This window comes from Elaeis guineensis, chromosome 11 (genome assembly GCF_000442705.2).
Source record: "Elaeis guineensis isolate ETL-2024a chromosome 11, EG11, whole genome shotgun sequence".
NCBI classification, from domain to species: domain Eukaryota; kingdom Viridiplantae; phylum Streptophyta; class Magnoliopsida; order Arecales; family Arecaceae; genus Elaeis; species Elaeis guineensis.
In genome coordinates, this window is record NC_026003.2 from 121360241 (window position 1) to 121366499 (window position 6259).

The following is a 6259-nucleotide window of genomic DNA, read 5'->3' on the forward strand; positions in this document are numbered from 1 at the left end:
TATGTAAATTAAATTATGTTATTAAAATATTATGTTATTGCACTCTTACAATTAAAGCTCACTCATGTGAATTAAATAGAATTCAGTGAATCATTGGTGATTGTTCGTTTATTCCACTATCATTATATGTAGCCAAAAATATACATTGGCATCAAAAATTTGGATGGATAAATATATAAATTATTATTTTACTATAATTTTATCATTAAGCATTATATTGTAGCTCATAAAATTAATAATTATATTTTTATAATTAAAACTCATTCATCCAAATTAAATTGGAGTTCAGCAAGTTATTGATGATTGTTAATCATTTATTCCACTACCATTATATGTAATCGAGAATTTTAACTAACATTAGAAATTTAGATGGATGGATATATAAATTGTTATTTTGTCATGGAGTTATCGCTTTAAATTTCATCTAATTATTATTTACAATGATTGGATCTTAACGTGCGGGCACGAAAATATAGGAGCTTTTCCGATACCCCTATACAACGAAAGAACACAGATAAACCTCGGTGAGTAATTTAGATATTTCAGGTATAAAAGAGCAAAATAATAGCTAGTGTCATTATAATTCATGGAATTAGACAGATGCTCAAGATTTCGAAAGCAAAAAATTCACATGCAATGTTAGAGAAGTTAACAAAGACTAATCCATGAGAGAGGCTTGGGTGTCTTATTATTTGTTTTTAAGATATTTATGTGCTAAAGTCATCATTCCAGATGGTTTATTGGATGGTCAGAATTGTCAACACTGGTGGCTTAGTTCGAGAGGGTCCCTTTTTTCATTCTTCCTGAAAGCCACATGGGCAGATGATGCCGAGTTCGAGGCCAAACTGAATCCACAGAAGATAACGGAGTTTTTTTCCTAATTAATATAAAAAAAATTATTTATTTAAATAATTTAATTTTTAATTTATTTATTAAAATAATATAAAATCGATAAAATATCATTTTGAATGTCATTTTATCGTAACCACGCCATCCCCTATTTTTCAAGTAGACCACGTAAAAAAAATAAAAAAAATATTAAATAATATGATGTTTTTAAAAACGTCATATTATTTGACATTTTTTTCTTTCCAAAAAAAAGAAAATAAACGATAAAAAATAAAAAAATAAAAAAAATAAATTTATAAAAAAATAAAAATTTTAATTTTGATAAAAATAAAAATTATCATTTAAAATTAGTATCTACATTTTAAATTATCTTTTTAAAAAAATATCTGAAAAAAATTGATGTAAAAAAAAATTAAAAATACTATTAAAAAAGAATCGAAAAAAAATAGAAATTATAATTCTAAAATTATTTAAAAAAATAATTTTTTAAAAAAATATCTCAAAAAAGATCTTAAAAAATACTATAAAATAAAAAATAACATAAAAATTAATTTTTTCAAATTAATTTTTTTTAAAAAATATCATTAAAGAAGAAAAAATTGAGAAAAAAATAAAAATTATAATTTTGAATGAATTTTAAAAAATAAAAATTCTAATTCTAATTCAAATAAAAAATATAATTTTAAATTATTTTGTCCATCTAAAATTAATTTTTAAAAAAAATATCTAAAAATACTTAAAAAATTTAAAAAATAAAGAATACCATAAAAAAAGAAAAAATGAGAAAAAAATTAAAATTAAAATTTTAAATTTTAAAAAATTTTAATTTTAAATTTAATTTAAATAAAAACCATCATTTCAAATTAGTTTCCCCGTTTCAAATTAATTTTTTTAAAAAAATATGTTCAAAAAATTAAAAAATAAAAAAATAAAAGTGCCATAAAGAAGTAAAAAATTTAAAAAAATAAGAAAAAAATAAAAATTATAATTTTAAATTTAAAATAAATAAAATTTTTAATTTTAATTAAAATAAAAGACATCATTTCAAATTACTTTTCCCATTTTAAATTAATTTTTTTTAAAAAATATTTCAAACAAATAAAAAATACCTCAAAAAAATTACATATAAATAGAAAAAAATGGTAAAAATGAGAAAAAAATAAAAATTATAATTTTAAGTTATAAAAAAAATTTAAATTTAAATTTAAATTCAAGAAAAATAAAAGAAAAAATGCCATACGAAGAGTAAAAAAAATAAAAAAAAATAAAAATTGTAAATTAAAATTTAAAAAAAAATAAAAAATTTTAAATTTAATAAAAATAAAAAATATCATTTCAAATTACTTTTTCCATTTCAAATTATTTTTTAAAAAAATATTTGAAAAAAAGAAAAAAATTGGTGTAAAAAAAATAAAAAACATCATAAAAAAAGAAAAAAGGGAAAAAATTAAATTAAAAAAATAGAAATTATAATTCTAATTTAAAAATAAGAATTATAATTTTAAATTTAAAAAATTAAAAATTATAATTATAATTATAATTCAAATAAAAAATGATAAAAAAATAAAATTTATAATTATTACTTAAAAAAATTTAACTTTAATTCAAATAAAAAATTATCATTTCAAATTACTATGCCCATTTTAAATTAATTTTATTTATTAAAAACTTATATAAAAATAAGTAAAAAAATTAAAAAATTAAAAAATTAAAAAAATCATAAAAAAAAGGAGAAAAATGCCAAAGGGAATGGCTTTTTTGAAAACGCCATTCCCCTTGGTATTTTTGAAGCTTAAAATTCAAAAAAAAACCCTCTCTCCTTCTTCTCCCTCTTTTTCGACGTTTTCTCCTCTCCGACGGTACGGCGGCGACCTCCCGATGGCGGTGAGCTCCCTCCTCTCTCTTTTATCTTCCTCTCTCTCTCCCTCTTCCTCTCTCTCTCTTTCTTCCTCTCTCTCTCTCCCTCTTCCTCTCTCTCTCTCCTCTTTTTCCTTGGCCGTCGACGACAGAGGGCCAACTGCGGGCCGACGGGCCCCGACCCTCCCCTTCCCTTGGCCGGCCCCCTCCTCTCCCTCTTCCTCTCTCTCTCCCTCTTTTTCCTTGGCCGCCGGCGACAGAGGGCCGGCGGCGGCCCTGACGGCAGGCCCCGGCCCTCCCCTTCCCTTCGCCGGCCCCCTCCTCTCCCCTTCCTCTCTCTCTCTCCCTCTTTTTCTTTTGCCGCCGGCGATAGAGGGCCGGCTGTGGGCCGGCGCACCCCTGCGGCAACCCCCCGCGGCGGGCCCCGCCCTCCCCTTCCCTTGACCGGCCCCCTTCTATCCCTCTTCCTCTCTCTCTCTCCCTCTTTTTCCTTGGCCGCCGGTGACAGATGGCCGGCGGTGGGTGGCGGGCCCCAGCGGTGGTCCGACGGCTGCTCCCCGCGGTGGCCCGACGGCTGCGCCCCGCGGCGAGCCCTGACGGCGGCCCTCCAGGTTGAGTCGAGACCACAAACATGTAAGTGGAAGGATGATTGGCACACTAGTCCGACATATTGTTGAGAAAGATCCCGGTGTCAAAGTTGAAGCTATTGTGGCAGTCGTTAATGATCAATTTCAATATACAGTGTCATACTGAAAAGCATGGTGTGGAAAGCAGAAGGCATTGGTTGATATTTATGGAGAATGGGAGCCTCTTATGCTAAATTATCCTATTATATGGCTGTACTTCAACATGCAAATCCCGGTACAGTTGTTTCATGAAATTTTTTTCAAACTGTGAATTTCAATATCCGAGTTTTAAATTATATTTTCTAGACTTTCAAACCATCTATCCAGGATTTTACGCACTACCGTCCTGTAATCAGTATTGATGGCACGCACTTGTATGAAAAGTTTAAAGGTAAGATATTAATTGCAACAGGAATTGATGCAGAGAATAGGATATTTTCACTGCAAGTTAGAGTTGGTTTCTTTTCCAGCTCAGAACACATATCGTCAAAGATAAAAATAGAATATGCTTAATTTCTGACAGGCATCCAGGTATATTAAATGCCATCACAGATGAGTCTATTGGATGGAGTCCATCACGTGTCTATCATCGATACTGCTTAAGACATATCTGCAGTAATTTCAATACTCATTTTAAAAATGTGTAGCTGAAAAAAGCAGTATGGCAAGCAGGAAGTGCTCATCAAGTTCGCAAGTTCAACTTTATCATAGGTAGGATCAGAACAGTGAATAAAGAGGCTTGGAGCTGGTTGTCTGAGATAGAAAAGGAGAAGTGGACGTTGACACATGATGATGGCCTGCGCTATGGTGTTTTAACTATAAATTTGTCGGAGATTTTTAAAAGTATTTTACGAGAAGCTAGAAATGTGCCAATTACAGCTTGTGTTCAAATAATATTTTATCGTCTTGTGAAATACTTTAATACGAGGCATGCCCAAGCTTTGAGATATGTAGAGGAGAATCCAAATAATCTTTTTACTACTCATATTGCAATTAAGATAGCTGAAGATCAAGTTAAAGCTAACCAGCACCGAGTAACAGCATTCAACCTTCAAAGAGGTATATATGAAGTGCTTACGAGGAGAGCAAGCGCAGGGTTACGAGGTGAAAAAAATTCTCATACTGTTATTTTAACTGAAAAAAAATATTCTTGTGAAAAGTAGAGCATATACAAATATTCATGTTCACACGTTTTAGCTGTGTGTCAAGAAATTGCTATACATTTTAGTGATTTTATGAATCATGCATATATAATTACAGCATATATGAATGCTTTGAGCAGTGACTTTAATCCATTACTATATGAAGATTATTGGCTGCATACACGTATGTTTAAATATATTCCTGATCATCATCATTTGAGACCCAAGTAGAAAGATAGACCAAAGTCAACAAGACTACGAAATGAGATGGATGATAGGCAAATAAGAAGAACCACTGTGGCATTTGTAAAAAATAAGGTCATGACCGCTGCCGCTGGCCTAGGATACTTCAATACACTTCAACTTCAAGCAGTGGAAGAAATTAAAGACTCCGAAAATATATTTTCGTCATTGTTTTATGTATTTTTGTGAGATTGTATTTGAATATACATATTTAATATTCTGAGATAAACTGAATTTTGTGTTTAAGTTGTATTGTGTAACAATATTGTGTTTAAAATATATTTTTCATAAAATAAATGGCTATCATATCATATTTTTTATTTTTTAATACACTTGTGATAATATCATTATTTTAAATTCATTAGCATATTATGGCTTACGATCTGTGGTATCCTGATCTTCGAGACAGCAGTATTCTTATATTGCAGGAGCACCATCGATCACAGACTATTTTAGATGGCGGCGTAAGCATTCCAATCCTATTTACTATTTAAATTTTTTTTAAAAATTATATACATTACCTAATTATTATATTTTATTGCAGGAGCCCAGATACCTTCGTCTACGATGATCTGATGCTGACTTCTGGAGGACAGAGGATATCCCACATAGAGTGCTGGATTATTTATGATATCTTGGATTCTATAGAGTATATCGGATCGGTCGTATACAGATGAACGTTCGTCTTATTACTGCTTTGCTTGAGAGATGGCATCCAGAGTCACACATATTTTATCTTCCATTTGGTGAGGCGACCATCACTTTACAGGATGTCAGCATCCTTACTGGACTACCAGTTGATGGCGATCCAGTTACCGGAGTTGATCCCATGCTTACCATTCCGGAGTGGCAAGTTTTGTGCTTGTGATTGCTAGGGTTTGAGCCCGATGCACACTTTTTCGATCATTCACGACTCAGGATTGAGTGTTTGGATGATCATTATCGATATTTTCATATTGTGGATGATGCACCAGAGGAGATGGTGCAGCAATATGTTAGGGGTCAGGTGCTGCGATTGTTAGGTGGTATCCTGTTACCCGATACTTCATCGAATAAGATGAAGTTGATGTTTTTGCCATTATTAGAGGATTTAAACTTCGCTCGTAGACTCAGTTGGGGCAGTGCAGTACTAGCTTGCCTGTACAGAGCTATGTGTCGGGATTCTTATGCTGATCAGAGCGAGATTGATAATTATCTTATATTATTATAGGTATGTGAATTAAAAATTTTTATTTTTAATATTCAAATATATTCCAAACATTGGGTATATCATGTATATTTTTTTTGAAATTTATAGATTTGAGTATGCGAGCGTATGCCGACTATCAGTCCATTACGATGATAGTTGCTTGAGATGCCATCAGAGCAGCATGATCCTGATGTTCCATTCAGGCTAGACGAACCATTGGGATATAGGTATAAAAATATTACTTTTTTTATTTGAAACTTACTGTTTTAAATTTGATAAAATTTATTTAACATGAGTAGATTGTGAAATAGATGGAACGTTGCATTCAACGTTCATCACGTATCGACGAGAGT